The 17,228-nt window shown below is 40.9% G+C and overlaps 1 non-coding gene across 1 annotated transcript; it reads right to left on the bottom strand.

The window, feature by feature from the left end:
• Positions 1–549: 549 nt before the first annotated feature.
• Positions 550–655, bottom strand: LOC139895515 (small nucleolar RNA R71). Its single transcript, XR_011775951.1, has one exon. It is a non-coding gene; the product is annotated as a small nucleolar RNA R71 (small nucleolar RNA).
• Between the last annotated feature and the right edge of the window lie 16,573 nt (positions 656–17,228).

The following is a 17,228-nucleotide window of genomic DNA, read 5'->3' as shown; positions in this document are numbered from 1 at the left end:
ACACGTTGGATTCAGAAACGAATATTTTTGCTCCACCACCAGCTAGCAACCCTGTGATTAATTTGGAGAGTTTTAACGATTTAGTTGTGCTTGAAACTCAAGAAACACCGGTTGTTCCTCAACCACCAGTTAATATTTCAGTTCAGCCAGAGATTTTCATAGTTCGTCAAATGGCACAACAAAGTCAGAGCATGGCGGAAAGGATGCAGGCCACCTGAGTTGTACAGGGTAATACTATCAGAACTCCGGAAGTTACTGATGATTTCGAGATTAAGGGCCCCAGTATCAGTATGATTGGGACCAAATGTCAGTTCGAAGGTGAACCACATAAGGTTCTTAACGAGAATCTTCGTATTTTTCAGCAGATTTGTGGGTTGTTCAAGATTAGGAATGTCCATGATCACGTTATTTACTTGAAGCTTTTCCCATGGTCTCTAAAAGGGGAAGCTAGAGTTTGGTTGGATAGTTTACCTGAAGGGACAATCGAGAATTGGAATACGTTGATAGAGATGTTTTTAAGCAAGTACTTTCCTGCATCCCAGGCCACTCGACTTCAACAAGAGATTTCTCAGTTTCGTCAAAAGACTAATGAGACTCTTTATGAAGCTTGGAATCGCTTCAGCCGTTTGTTGCGATCTTGTCCTCAACACGAGTTAGATACCTTTCACAAGGTACAAACTTTCTATAAGGGGTGTAATATCAACACCCGTGTTACTATTGATCCAGTTGCAGGGGATAGTCTCATGGACAAAACAGAACAAGAGGCTTATGAGATAATTGAAAAGAAAGCTGAGCACTCTCATGAGTGGCATGAGGATAATGATTTATCTCGTTATCCTTCTTCAGTCACAAGCGCCGGTGCTTACGATGACTATGCTTCGATTAATGGTAAGTTAGACAAATTTGGTAGACATCTAGAGAAGATGGACAAAGACATCCATGGTATGAAGGTTGGGTGTGAATTATGTGGTGGCTCCATTTAGCCAAGGATTGTGATGCGAGGTTGACTATGAACTAAAAATAAGCAATAGCTTATATCAGTAAACAAAACAACAATCAGTTTCAAGGTAGAGCTCAGTTCAACAGAAATTTCAACAGTCCTTATAATCCTCAAGGACATCAGGGTTCGAGGTTTCAACCGGGTTCTAGTGGGGGTTTTCAACAACAAGCTCCGGGGTATTTCCAAAAACCTCAAGTTGAGGAGAATAAGTCTAATCTAGAAGCTATGTTGGAAAAGCTTATGATATCTCAAACTTAGCTCGTTACTACCGTTACTTAAACCAATGAGAAAAACGATCAACTGTTTAGAAATCAGCAGGTCGCAGAATTTAGAAAACCAGATTGGTCAGATTGCAAATAAGAGGAATGAGAGGAAACCGGGAGAGTTACCAAGTAATACGAATACTAACCTAAAAAATGGGTACGTTAATGCTATCACCACCCATAGTGGTTTAGCATATGATCCTCAAAAGAAGCCCAATGAGTATGATTTGTGGGTTCCGTTAGTGATGGAGAGTGATCCGGTTATTGTTTGTGAACCGGAAGGGGAAAAGGAGCCGGAACAGGTGATTGAGAAGGTTGTAAAAGTACCAGAAACTGTTGCTGCTAAACCGGTAGTCAAATATTATCAACCACCGCTCCCATTCCCGAGGAAGCAAAGATTGGAGAAGTTGGAGGCCGAAAATCCAAGTTCATGGACCTGATTAAAAAAGTTAACATAAATTTTCCTTTTATTGATGTGATTGCAGGTATCCCAAACTATGCAAGGTTTCTTAAGGACTTGATTACAATAGGAAGAAGCTGGAGAACGTGTCTTAAGTAAAGTTGAACGTCGCATACTCAGCAGTGGTGGAAAATAAGCTTCACGAGATGCTTGAGGATCCTAGAAATTTCACCATCCCTTGTTTACTTGGCAACTTAGATTCTATGAGGGCGTTAGCAGATTTGGGGGCTAGCATAAATTTGATGCCTTATTCTATTTATCTAAATCTAGACCCCCGGGGAGTTAAGACCCACTCATATGGCTATTCAGCTAGCTGGTCGCTTTATTAAATTCCCTCATGGAATCATAGAGAACAAGTTAGTAAAGACTGGGTCATTGGTTTAAAATACCCGACTTATACCGATGATGCATGTAATTATCTTAACACTGTAGATGTCCGGTCTGAGTTTTTGCAGGAATTCCCAGAATTACAGGGTTTAGGAGAATATTCTTTGGTTGATGTTGATGAGGAGTTCCAGGTTGAAGAGGTGGATATTTTGACCACCTTGATGGAAAACGGCTATGAGCCGATGGAGGAAGAGTTCAAGGAAATCAATCGTGATGTTGATTGCTGGAGCAAGCCTTCCATTGAAGAACCTTCAGATTTAAAATTGATGCCACATCCAGATCATCTGGAATATGCTTATTTGTAGGAGGAATCTAAGTTTCCGGTAATTATTTCTTATTCTCTTACGACAGGTCAAAAATATGAGCTTGTAACCATGCTAAAGGCCCATAAACCGGCTATTGCATGGAAGATTCATGACATCAAGGGTATTAGTCCCTCCTACTGCACCCATAAAATTCTAATGGAGGATAACTCCAAACCTGTGGTGCAATGCCAAAGGAGGTTGAACCCTCACATGCAGGATGTTGTGAAGAAAGAAATCTGCGAGTCTTATATACCCGATTTTTGACAGTCTATGGATAAGCCTGGTACATTACATACCTAAGAAAGGTGGTATGACTGTTAACACCACCGATAAAAATGAGCTAATTTTCACCCAGACTGTCAAGGGGTGGCGTGTCTGTATCGACTACCGAAAGTTGAACGACGCTACACAAAAGACCATTTCCCGTTACCTTTCATGGATCAAATGCTAGAGAGGTTAGCGGGTAACAGCTTTTATTGTTTTCTTGATGATTTTTCGGGCTATTTTCAAATTCATATCCCGCCCGAGGACCAAGAGAAAACCACTTTCACGTGCCCGTATGGCACATTTTCATACCGTCGCATGCCCTTTGGCCATTGTAACACTCCAACCACTTTTCAAAGGTGCATGATGGCCATATTCCATGATATAATAGAAGATTTCATGGAGGTGTTCATGGATGACTTTTCGGTCTTCGGTGACTCTTTTGATTCATGCCTTCTTAACTTAGAAAGGATGTTGGTAAGGTGTGAAAAGTTTAATCTTGTGCTCAACTGGGAAAAGTGTTATTTTATGGTATAAGAGGGCATAGTCCTCGGGCACAAGATCTCAAAGAATGGTATTGAGGTGGATCCTGCGAAGGTAACTACTATTAAAAACCTTCTACCTCCTATTAATGTCAAGGGTGTTAGGAGTTTTCTCGGGCACGCTGGTTTTTACCGGCGATTCATAAAGGGTTTTTCTAAAATCGCTAACCCGATGAACAAATTCCTTGAAAAGGACACACCTTGGGACTTCTCCGAAGAGTGCCAAAGGCATTCGAAATTCTTGAGGAGAAACTCATTAATGCACCTATCATAATCGCTCCGAATTGATCTCTTCCGTTTGAGCTTGTGTGTGATGCATCTGATTTTGCTGTTAGCGCTGTTTTGGGCCAAAGGGTTGAGAAAAATTTCCAACCCGTGTATTATGCAAGCAAGACCTTGCAAGGAGCACAGTTAAATTACACTACTACTGAGAAAGAGCTCCTTGCTGTGGTCTTTTCATTCGATAAATTCTGGTCCTATCTTGTTTTGTCAAAGACTATCATTTTTACGGACCACTACACTTTGAAGTACCTCTTCTCAAAACCGGACTCCAAACCTCGATTGCATAGATGGATCTTGCTTTTGCAAGAATTCGACATCGAGATCCTGGATAAGAATGGAGCCGAGAATCTTGCGGCCGATCACTTGTCTAGACTTGAGAATCCAAATCTCGAAGTCTTTCATGAGGCAAGTATTTACGATGATTTTCCCAATGAGTATCTCATGAAGATAGACAAGGTGGATGAGCCATGGTATGTGGACATCGCTAGCTATCTTGTTGGGAAATTCTTGGAAAAAGGGTGGTCACATCAAAAGAGGAAGAAATTCTTCAGTGACCTTAAGTACTATTTCTGGGGAGGATCCCTATCTTTTTCATTGTTGCCCCATGGGGTTATCCGCAGGTGCGTTTCCGGTGAAGAGTGCATGCGAATTTTAACCGAGTGCCATAGTGGCCCTATGGGTGGGCATTTTGGACCCTAAAATTACGGGGCAAAAAGTCTATGATGGCGGCTTCGTTTGGCCAAAAATCTTTAAAGATTCCCACCTCATTTTCAAAACGTGCGATTCTTGTCAAAGGGTCGGTAAAGTCACCAAACGGGATGAGAAGCCTGATATGGCCAAAACAGACGGTTATATTTTAGTGTGCAGTGTCGTCGGTCTGCGCGCCGTCAGTCGAGGTCTCTCAGTGGGGATATACCCGTGTTTTAAATTTATAAGGTCGGGGCCTAAATCTACTACTCCTTATGGTGAGTAAGGGAAGTATGACATAGGGTCATTTTTAAGGAAGTCTACAGAATCGAACCTAAAACCTGACAAAAATAACTAACAAGGAGTAGTTGTGTTCCTATTTTGGGGTTTTCTAATTTTCTAAAGGATAAAGTAAATACAGATAGGTAAAATTTGTATTTCAGATAAGGTTAAAAATACACATGATATGATTTTGTTGGTTACATTGCTAAAAATACACATGCTCGTGGATAGTTGATAACCCTTTACCCATTATATTGGTCCTACCACCTCTGTCAAAGGACTGACATGTCACTGGGCATAATGTATGCGGTAGGCTTGAAGATTCTGAATGAGCAGCAACGCCTCTTCCCTCGATGCCAGAGTAATACAGCTACTTGTTAACACTAGATGGCTCTTTTATTATGAGCGACCCGATAAGGCAGCGTATTAATCTATCCACTTGGCCCAAACTTTCTTAAACATATGCTAAAGTATCTGGAATCCCTTATCCAAGAGACATGATATGTTTCCGATGCTTTCGTTAACGATTGGCTTATAAAGATCAGTTAGGTCCTTATTTAAAAGAAATCAACCATAAAGGAACGTCATGGCCAAACAGTAGTCTCCATGTAAACGTTCAGTTATCCGAACGGTTCCAATCCTTTACGGGTTTAAACAAACAGTTCCTATTACTAAAGAATCCCTCAGACGGAGTGCAATGTCTGAGACCGCGTTATGGTGCAATGTAATCTTCAACAGTGAGGTCGTTTCCATGCCCATACATAGCAGATGTATAGAGTACTACAACCGTTGTGCCTCCTCGATATACGTACTATGTTTACATGCATAATAACTACTCTAGCATAGCCTGAGGCCGGCCTTGTACTCCTAGTATCAATTAGGGTTTCCATTACGAAAGAACCCCTGTCGGAATCCGTAGGGTAGGTTGCCTTACTACAACTGTTGTGCCTCTATAAAATGCCCTATGTATCCTATAGAATTGTCTTACCAAGGGGTGACACAGATAGTGTACTCTGAATCGGGGTTCACGACTTCCCAATCACAGAGCCGATAACCACGTTCTATTAGTCGGAAAAGCGATTGAGTTTAATCATAATCGGAAAGCATCTCAACAATATCTCATTACATAACTTGTATATTCAGACAGCGTAACAACTACATCACAACATGCACAAAATATAACTACTCGCTAATCATGGCAATAATATCATCTATCAAAGTAATAATAAAAGATAGTATAACAAGATAGAGTCAAGGTAAAAGTACCAGTATATTAATCAAGTTTCGAAAGTACAAAAGTGACAACTTCGACTCTAGACAGCTTCTTAGTACAATCTTCGGCGTTCGCCTCCGGGTACTTAATTTTTTGCTCGGAGGTGAGAAGGCCTCGAAAGACTATTCTCGAACTAGACTAGAAAACTAACTAAATTTGAGAGTGAATTGAAGAGTGGAGAGTGTATTGGAAATGGATACAAATGAGCCCATTTATACTAAAATCTGGCCTGGCAGGCCATCCAGGGAGGCCGTCCAAAATCATGGCAGGCCATCCAATTGGTGGCAGGCAGTCCAGGTTGCCCGTCCAATTTGGTGTTAGGCCGTCTGATTTGGTGGTGGCCTGTTTAATTGGGCCGTTTATATGGCAAGCCGTTTTATTTATGGCGGGCCGTATACATAGTGTGGCAACCGTTTTTTGGGCTTCTGGCAGGCCGTTTTCAGGGTTTTCCAGGTTTTTGCCATTTTTAGGGTTTTTCAGGTTTTTGTCGTTTTCGCTCTAGATTCTTCGTTTTAAGTCCGTTTTCACTAATTCTTTTTGCATTGCCTTCGTAATTACCAAATGTACCAATCTAAGAAAATAGATGCGTATTTTGGCAATAAAGTAGATTTCTTTGTTAAATATTGGCCAGATATCGGGGGTAAAAACATGACTTTTTAGCCGATATCAAAATATCCCACACTTAAGCTTTGCTTGTCCTCAAGTAAATTTCTCGTTTTTAACTTCAAGAAATCTTCCAAAGTTTCCTTTTTAACCAACTAAGCGGTTTGCTTTTTAATATAAGGGCATAACATAAAATAATCACTTTGTTATGGTTTGAAGCTATCTCTGCAAGCATGAGGGGAGGTTACATGACTTTGGCTATCTCTCACGGGTCACTCATTCACTCAAGTGTATGGGGTTCCCTATAGATCTAAAACTTTGCTCGCTCGTAGCCAGTCATATTTGTACCTTTAGTCATAGGCTTGATCGAGACTCAAATCCTTCGCGTGCTAGGTGTGATGGCAGGAATACCCATATCTTCTGGCCCATTTGTCAAAAAGGGTTTAATGAAGGTGTTTGGAGTGGAGTTTCGACTTTTGGTGATGGAAAAGGTAAAAAGGGTAGAATAGTCTTTTTAATGACTTTATTGATATGTTTGAAAAAAGGGATATATAGGAGTGCAACTAATTTTATGAAGCACTTGCGTTCTTTTGAACTTCTTTCTAGGAATTTCTCCTTTGAATTGGGTTCTTGAAACTCTAGCGATTTTGAGTTTTATAAATTCTGCTCCTTTCCTCAAAATTTTGAATTGAGATGTATCGTAACCATTTTTTTTAATACTATCTCGAGGAGCTTCCGCTAGTAGTTTTTCAAGATTTTTGCCATAATATTTTAGTGACTATTTTTGAAATTTCTTACGAGGTGATTTTCATTTTCTGGGTAGAGTAGGTGCTGAAGGTGGCTGCTGAAGGGTGAGAGTGGTTTCTTTGACAAACGGCTAGCTCTTCTAGTGTATACCTATATCACACTTCGCTGCTCAGAAATGTAGATCAGGAGCAAAGTCTGATTCCGAGCACAAACATCGGCACACTTAACGGAAAATAGTGAAGCATTAAGGATGAATGCTTTTCATGGTCTTATTTGGATGCCTCACCATAATCAATTTAGGTCGAATACGCCAAGTCATACAATGCTCTTTTAGAGAATCTATTCGCCCTAACAAGATTCTTATTTTAGATAACCCTTACTTTTATTTACAAACCTTTTATTTTTTCGAAAGTACTTTTTCGTAAAGGCTTTCTTTTCGGTTAAATTTTTTGGAATTTGGGTTAAAAACACAGAAACTTGATAACAAACTTAATACGATAAACATTACATCACTATCCCACACTTAGACGAACATTGTCCCTAATGTTCCTACTGTGGAATCCCACATTTAGGGTTTTTAATAAAGTTTTTTTTGGAAACGTTTGTGTTTGTGGTTATTGGAGATGGAATCCCACACTTAGTGATAAGCCAGGATGCGATTTATTTGTCTAGAAAATAGAGCTAATGCGGTAGAACAAGAAAAGAGTACCCTTTGTCGGCTGCTGAGAAAGTGGATTAAGAAGCTAGCTGACTTTGAAGAGGTAGAAGGCTTTGACAATCTCTCGGTTCTTGGTCTCTGATAGGCTCTTTATCATTTTCATTTTCATATTGTCTTCTACTCTACTTTATTCATGGGTTTCCTCCCAAGAAGCACTTTTGTTTAACGTCGATGGCTCGACCAATACTATGTCTACCACGCTAAAGTAGACAAATCCCTCCTGATGATGTCTTCGTTAAGCTGAGGGTGAACATATATTGGCGGGTATATCCAGAGAAAATGACGAACCAAAAAGTGGAGAAGGTCTGGAATATCTCGTGTTGATCTTCTGAAGGAGAGGTAGTGAGCAGTCATAGCTCTAGATAAGTCCTGAAGTCCGACGAGGATGTACTCCACAGCCCTACTGACGGTTTCATGTACGTCAGTCATTGATGCGGTACCGGTAGTGATAGTCTCTCGTCTCGGATGCTCATGTCTGAGGTCTTCAAGTAATGCCAGGAACTGTATCTTCATGATCACGAAATCTTTAGAATGGGGATCTCCGCAAAAACTGTTGATAGCTCAGCACAGATTAGTTATCATCTGGAGCTTGAAGGAGGTGAATAGCAATCTTGAGTCTAGAAACAAAGCGGCTGCTTTCTGGTAGATCTCACGACATCCAGTTTTAAATGTGAAGCTTAGATTCGTTGACTCATTGAAGATACGTCGGAGCTCGGATGTCACGCATGGGGAAAGGTTGACTCTGTTGGGATCCAAATAGGAAAAAGGATTGTTGCGATGCTCTTCTTCCATAACTGCAGCTTCTAACTCTTTGATTATCAGATCAGTGTGGTGATCGATAGTAACATAGATCACGAGTCTTTCTGGTGTGCTCTCGAAATCGTCTCGAGCTAAGAGAATGAATGATATGGCGTGGATATACCAAACATAACTCTCTAAATTTATACAAGATGCAAATATTACAAAATGCACGCATAATCTATCGAGCACTTAAAACCCGGTTATTATAGTACTTAATGTAAGTATTCTTATCTAGTTCGTTCCGTAAGAGCGGTGTAAGTTTATGTATTTGAAACTAATAGTTATCCTAGGGGGTTTGTTTGATTTTGGTGGTGGGGGGTGTTGCGAGAGATCTTAACTAACAACTAAACTTTGCAATAAACAAACTAAAACTTAACTAGTAACAAGTAGCAAGTAATTAAGAAATGAGAATAAAGCAATATGATAGAGAGTGTTCACTTATCTAATCCTCTTTATGCTTAGATGGCCCTTGTTTTACCCAAATTGTTATCACTTAAGTTGTTTGAACTAGTAAATGTTCTTAATCCAATTTTACCTTGCAAATTCACATAAGCTTAGTATCATAAGATCAAGCAATGTATGAGTTGATTATTGAGATTATGCCGTTAAAATCATTTAAAACCCTCTAACCATCAAAGTCACCTAAGATAGTCAAACACCACTATGATGAACAAAGGTCAATTGAAAACCAACTTAGCCTATAAACACAATCACTTGAAATTCCTATTCTAGTTGTCTAGATCACCAAAAGTGTTGAAGAACAAATTGATTCACTTCTCAAATCACTTAGAGAGCTACTCAACCTATGTAATCAACATAGCAATGGACCTCATGGCTAACTCAATAACACTAGCTCATGTATTTTCATTCAAAACAACCTCATTCAATAGATTAAGGGCACATCTTATGCCTTAAAGATTCATAGATAAGCAAACACAAGTGATTTAGCTACTCATAGCAAAGATTACACTAGCAATAATCATAAATGCATCAATAAACATCATCTTGAGTGATTAGAAGCTAAGATTCAAAGATAAATGAAGATAAACAAAGATTACAAGCAAAGATTCAAACTAGATGAAGATAAAGTGAAGATTACAACTAATTGATGCAAAATATGTAAAAGTAAAGTGAAGATTACAACCCAAAAATGATAATAATAGAAAGATCTAGCAATAATGATGATGAAACTTGAGCTTGCTTCCTCCAATTCACCTTAGAACTCTAATGGATGATGAAATTAGGGTTTAGTGTGTGAAATTCGAAGTAAAAACTGCAGCTCTCTTGAAAAATGACCCATCACTTTCTATTTATAGTGGTGAGAATTTGGGCTGAAACAGCGTCAGGAGCATCGCTTCTCCTTCAGGAGCGGCACTTTTGGCTTCAATCTGGAACGGCGCTTTAACTGCAGGTGCATTGCTTTTAGCCTAATAGGAGCGGCGCTTCTGGTCTTGAAGAATGGCACTTCTGCTCACTGAGAAGACATGGAGACAAAACGTGGGTGATTGCGCCGCTTTTAGCTGAGGTGCGGTGCTATTGGGATGTGAGGAGCGATGCTCCTTTGTCTGGAGCGGCGCTTTTGGAGCTGTTTCCTGCACTTGTCATTTTCTTTGCACTTTTTGAGCATTTCTTGGTCAATTTTACACCAAGTTAGGCATTTTGCCTTGTGTCGACACTTTGGCGCAGGAAAACAACTTTTAAGCCCCAACGATCTTCAAAACCGAATAAAATGAGGTCGATATTGCGTAATAAACATATCTAATTGGAGCAATATCAAACCCCCTACATTTGAACCTTGCTTGTCCTCAAGCAAGCAAATCGATAGAACAAGGCTTGGAGAAGATTAACGTTTAATGATTAAAGCCAAAGTGCAATGATTAGGCAACAATTTATACCTTTTGAGAATGAGCACTTTGTTGGCTATAATGAACTCCATAACCCTTTTAAAATTTCCAAGAACCAAGCATTCTTCTACTCTCCTTCTTCTACTAGTGGCATGAACATAAATCAACGCTTCCATAATCTTCAATCACTACCAAATCAACTACAATTCAAACCTAGGTCTACCCGATACAATTATTTGTAAGATCCGGTTTCCTCAGACTGGTGGGACGCCGTCCAAAAGGGCGGGACGCCATCCCAGATTAAAGGCCTGGACGCCGTCCAACTTTCTGGACGCCGTCCAGAATGGCTGGCAGACAAGCCTTTTTGTTTTTTAGAAATTTTAGATGGGCATTTTGGTAATTTCACTTTGTGGACGAATTAAAGGCCCTAGATCAGTTTTGTTGAGCTTCATTACTCCATTTTCAACCACCAAACCTCATCCACTTCAATTCTAGAGTGAGAGTGCATTTAAGTGTGAGAAAGCTCAAATAGGAGAGGAAGAAGCTTGTTTCGGGTTCTAGCTCGAGCATTAAAGTTGTTCATCTCCTCGTTAGCTTCGTTTTGATTGTGGTGGTAAGCCCTAAACTTGATTACCTTAGTTTAATGTGTTTAAGGGTTAGGGTTTGGGTTAGTGTTGCACATAAAACCCTTTTGTGAGTAATTTGGGGGTTTTGGGTAAGTTTGGGTCATGAAGACCCAAATGGTGACTAACCTAGGGTTTTGAAAGGGTAAATGGGTCTTTAATGACCTAAGTGGTCTTGCATGTGTGAAAATGAGTTAAATTGGTGATTTAAAAATGTAATAAGACCATATTTGACTAGAGTTAGGGTTTTTGGTGAAGTTGACCCATTATTAGGGTTAATGGTGCAAAATGGGTCGGGATTGCACTTTGGGTCAAAATGACTTAGGAATGGTGAAAGAATTGGTTGACCGACTTGAGTTTGCATTTGATAATATGTATAACGTGATAGGTACGTTACTTTGAGGTTTCGCAAGCTCGGGTATCTTTTCACAAGACTTTGAGGTGAGTGGAATAATTATATGCGTAGGTATATAATGTATCTATTTGTTGTAGCGTGAAATGTGTAGTGTTGAGGTGTTAAGACACCACGTTTCACGTGAAGAGTGTAGCATCGAGGTGTTAAGATGACACTCGGGTGTAGCATCGAGGTGTTAAGATGCCACCTAGGAGTGTAGTGTCGAGGTGTTAAGACACCACTCCGTAAAATAATGAGTGAAGCATCGAGGTGTTAAGATGCCACTCGGGGTGAAGTGCCGAGGTGTTAAGGTGCCACCCTAGGGGTTAGTGGTGCGAGGTGTTAAATGCCCTTACGGATGTTGTGAACACCGATGGCGTTTTTGCGAGCGCCGTTCCCTTGTACTATTGGTTAACCATGGTTATTTGTGTTGTAAGCATATTATATTATTCGAGTTATATTTATATGCGGTTGTTATGCTAGCTTGGGGGAATTGGTGAATTATAGCTTGTTATTGCAACGATAAGCTAATGTTGTATGCTAGCATGTTTGCGGTTGTGTAAGTGTATGCAAGTAGGTATAATTATATATGTATTCGTATAATTATTGCATTCACTAAGCTTTGCTTACCCTCTCGTTGTTTACCTTTTTATAGGCTCGGGCGTTGACAAGGGTAAGAGCGTTCAATTGGATTAGTGGTCTCCCGCTCGTTTTGATAGGGGATGCTTTTGGATGTTATCTTTTGGAGTTCGACCGAGATTGGGTAGTTTAACACCAAACACCATGCTCTAGTGTCGTTTGGAACTTAAACTTGTATTTGCTCGAAACTTGTATTTTTGAACGAAACTCGTAAAATAGGCGACGTGGGCCCGATGATGTAAAACTTGTTTTGATTATGCAAAACTCTTAGTTTCACTTATATTGACTTGTGGTAAAAAGGTTTTCGTTTAAAAATGTCGGGAAGCGGGTTTTCCGCGTACGTGAAACGGGACACCAGGTCAGTCCCTGGCAGTTCATTGGGACGCTGTCCCAATTTCTTGGACGCCGTCCCAGTTTTAAAAGCTGGACGCCGTCCCAAAATCTGGACGCCATCCAGATGGTCAGGCCCAGAATTTTTTTTTTGGGATTTGAGATGTCGGGTTGTTACAAGTGGTATCAGAGCCTGGTCTAAGGGATTTAGGTGACTTGAGATAGGTGCCTAGACTTAGACTTTTTGTGTGTGCGTTATGCGAGACTTGTAGGACTTTGGGTCGGATAGGGATTGGTTAGTGCATAGGTTTATGCAAACTAATCATGCGCTATTTGATATGTATGTTTAGCGAGCATCGAGTGAGATGGACGTTGTACTAGCAAGTTAATGCGACGTGCTCGCGTAGTAATGACTAGCTACCATTATTACGGGCGCAAATCGTGCCAAACAAGTAATGTACGACGATTGTCGAGCGATATGGGATAGTGTGGTATATATGTACGTACGTATGTGTTGTGTCTTTTTGTTTTGTTGCTTAACCTCTTCCGTTTTATAGAATGAAGACGAGAAACGGACCCAATCATGATAACGGAAGTACAAGCGAGGACGCTGAGTTTTCGGCCAAGGTTGAGGCCGTCTTTAAAAAGTTAAAAGCGGATTTTCTTACGGACGTCCGAAAGGTCTTTCAAGATTCGGTCGATGGGCAGGTGATCGATTTGATAAATGAACGAATGAAGGCCACTATCGAAGAAGCCCTTGATGCTAGAAACATTTATCCTCGCGGTGAAGGAGGTGAAGGAAGGCGAGACTTCCATTATAAGAATTTCAAGGACACTTAACCCCCGATGTTTAATGGGGCGCGAGATCCTTTGAAGAGTACATGTTGGATCTTCGATATCGAGGGAGCTTTCCGTACCGCGAAATGCCCTCCTGAGAAGAAAACAAGGTTTGGTTCAAGCATGTTGCGGGAGGAAGCTAAGTTGTGGTGGGACGATAAGATCAACTTATATGGCGAAGAACAATGTATGGTTACACTCAAGTCTACCTTCTTGGCAAAGACTCGTTTTTGCCCGGAATATGTGGGTGATGATCATAAGTTAATGAAGGATTTCTACCGTACCGTGAATGATGAGTACAAGGGTAAGATTAGTCGGGGAATGGCTAAGACTTTTGAAGAACTATTCGAGTTGGCTCGGGGTTTTGAATCGGAGGTTCCGAGGAAGAGTGATTTCACTTTTTCAAAGAGAAAGTGTGAAGGTTTTAGTTACTCTAACTCTTCAAACAAGAAGAACAAGAACAAGAAGGGTTCCGAAAGTGTCAACAGCATGAAGAAGGGCGCTACCGGTGGTTTTTCTTATGCATGCTACAATTTTGGGCAACCGGGTCATATGGCTCGTGAATGTCCGAAACCATTTTCCGGAAACAAAATCACTTGTTTTAATTGCGGAAAAGAAGGACATAAGAAGCCGGAGTGTCCCGACTTGTGAAACGATAATGTGAAGCGGTTAGAGAAGGCGGCGGGTACGGCTAGGGGTCGCAACTATTTTATGACCAATGATGAAGCCAAACAATCGCACGAAGTTGTCTCAGGTACTTACATGGTTAATTCTAATCCGGCAAGGATTCTTTTCGATAGCGGTGTAAATTTGTCGTTTGTGTCTCCTAAATTTGTGCCTAAACTTAATAGACCGTTAGCTAAGTTAAGTCGTCCGGTAGAAGTCGAAATAGCGGGCGGCAAGACGGTGCTAGTGGTCGATGTGTGCAAAAATTGTGATGTTGTGTTTGATGCCGAAAACTTTAAGATAGACCTCATTCCGATGACTTTGGGCGACTTTGATATCGTTGTGGGTATGGATTGGCTTGATCGTAATAGAGCCGATATTGCATTCCATGAAAAATTTATTCGTGTGAAGACTCCAGGTGGGGGAGAGTTAACTATTCATGGTGATAAGCGAAGGAGACCGGTGCCGATATACACTTTTGCATGGGCACGTCGTTTTGTTGTTAGTGGTGGCATGGCTTTCCTTGCTCATGTTGTCGATACTCGTAATGAGCCGCCACCCATTTGTGAAATTCCGGTTGTTAGTGAATTCGAAGACGTTTTTCCGGATGAATTACCGGGTGTTCCGGCGGAAATACAAGTTGAATTTCGCATTGAGTTGGTTTCGGGAGCTATTCCCATTGCTAAAACTCCTTATCGTTTAGCACCGACAGAAATGCAAGAGTTGTTAAATCAAACCCAAGAGTTACTTGAGAAGGGTTTTATTCGACCGAGTGCTTCGCTATGGGGCGCTCCGGTTTTATTCGTGAAAAAGAAGGATGGTAGTATGAGGATGTGCATCGATTATCGGGAGTTAAATAAGGTGACAATCAAAAATCGTTATCCATTGCCTCGGATTGACGATTTGTTTGACCAACTCCAAGGTGCGACGTATTTCTCAAAGATTGACCTACGGTCCGGCTATCGCCAAATGCGGGTCCGTGAGGAAGATATTGAGAAAACGGCTTTTCGAATGCGTTATGGGCATTTTGAGTTCGTGGTTATGCCTTTTGGTCTTACGAATGCACCGGCGGCATTCATGGATCTTATGAACCGAGTGTGCAAACCTATGTTGGACAAGTCGGTAATAGTGTTCATTGATGACATACTAGTCTATTCGAAAAGTATGAACGAACATGAACGTCATTTGCGTGAGGTATTGAAGACGTTACGAAAGGAGAAGTTGTATGCAAAGTTCTCTAAATGTGAATTTTGGCCAAGGGAAGTCCAATTCCTTGTTCATATTGTGAACAAAGACGGTATTCAAGTAGATCCGGGGAAGATCGAGACGGTGAAGAGTTGGGGATGACCGACTACCCTACGGAAATCCGAAGTTTTCTCGGATTGACCGATTATTATCGTCGTTTTATCCAAGACTTTTCTAAGATCGCTTCTTCGTTAACGAAGTTGACGAGAAAGAATGCTAAGTTTAATTGGGAGAACGAGCAAGAAATTGCTTTTCAATTGCTAAAAGGGAAGTTGTGTCAAGCTCCGGTGTTAGTATTGCCGGAAGGTGTGGAAGACATGATGGTTTATTGTGATGCTTCGCTAAATGGGCTCGGGTGTGTTCTAATGCAAAGAGGTAAAGTCATTGCTTATGCCTCACGACAATTAAAGGAACACGAAACAAGATACCCGACTCATGATCTTGAGTTGGCGGCGGTTGTGCATGCGTTGAAAATTTGGTGCCATTACTTGTATGGTGTCAAGTGTACGATTTATTTGAATCATAAGAGTTTGAAACATCTCTTTAATCAACGAGATTTGAATTATCGCCAACGTAGGTGGATGGATGTGGTGAAAGATTATGATTGTGAGATACTTTATCATCCGGGTAAGGCGAAGGTTGTCGCGGATACGTTGAGTCGAAAGAGTCAACATCCGGCGATAAAAGTGGGATCGTTACGTTTGATTATTTCCAACGATTTTCTTGAGAGGCTTGGCGAGATTCAAATAGAGGCTTACGTTCACAACAAGCATGCGGAACGAATCATGGGCCAATCGGAGTTCATTACTATGGGCTCACGTGGTTTGTTGTCTTTTCAAGGAAGCGTGTGGGTGCCTAAGATGGGTGATTACCGGCGGGTGCTACTTGATGAAGCACATAAGTCCAAATATTCCATTCATCCGGGTGCGACGAAAATGTATCATGACTTGAAGAAAGATTATTGGTGGCCGGGCATGAAACGTGATGTTGTGAAGTATGTTGAGCAATGCGTCACGTGTTTGCAAGTAAAATCCGAACACCAAAAGCCGTATGGTAAATTGCAACCATTAGAAATTCCGAAATGGAAATGGGAGCACATTACCATGGATTTCATAACAAAGTTACCTAAGACGGCGAGAACCCAATTTGATACGATTTGGGTGATAGTTGACCGGTTGACGAAAAGTGCTTTGTTTCTTCCCATTAAAGAAGCAATATCGTCGGAGGCCTTGGCTAAGTTGTTTATCAAGGAAGTGGTCTCTCGACACGGGGTTCCTATATCTATTGTTTCAGATAGAGATACTCTTTTTACATCTCGGTTTTGGGAAAAGTTTCACGAAGATATGGGTACACAATTGAATTTGAGCACGGCGTATCATCCTCAAACGGACGGTCAAATCGAACGTATGAATCAAACTTTGGAGGATATGTTACGGGCGTGTATTATTGATTTTGGTGGTAGTTGGGACGAGCACTTACCTTTGGTGGAATTCTCGTACAATAATAGTTATCATACTAGTATCGAGATGCCGCCATATGAGATGCTTTATGGGCGTAGGTGTCGAACCCCGATTTGTTGGGGTGAAGTGGGACAAAAGGAAATCGGGAGTACCGATTTGGTTTTGGAGACGAATAACAAGATTGATATTATTTGGGATCACTTGAAGAAGGCTCAAGATAGACAAAAGTCGTATGCCGATAAACGTAGACGAACGATCGAATTTCAAGAAAGTGACATGGTGATGCTTAAGGTTTCGCCATGGAAAGGTATTATTCGATTTCGAAAACGTGGAAAGTTAGCTCCTCGGTTTATTGGGCCATTCAAAGTTTTAGCTCGTGTTGTTGAAGTTGCATATCGTTTGGAATTACCCGAAGAACTTGCGGGGATCCATAATACATTTCATGTTTCCCATCTCCGTAAGTGTCTTGCGGATAATTCTTCGTGGGTGTCGTTAGACGAGATTGAGCTAAATAATAAGTTAGAGTATGTTGAGGAGCCGGTTGCTATACTTGATGAAAAGGTTAAGAAATTGAGA

Source organism: Rutidosis leptorrhynchoides, chromosome 2 (assembly GCF_046630445.1).
Source record: "Rutidosis leptorrhynchoides isolate AG116_Rl617_1_P2 chromosome 2, CSIRO_AGI_Rlap_v1, whole genome shotgun sequence".
NCBI classification, from domain to species: domain Eukaryota; kingdom Viridiplantae; phylum Streptophyta; class Magnoliopsida; order Asterales; family Asteraceae; genus Rutidosis; species Rutidosis leptorrhynchoides.
This window is presented reverse-complemented; position numbering and strand designations above follow the sequence as displayed.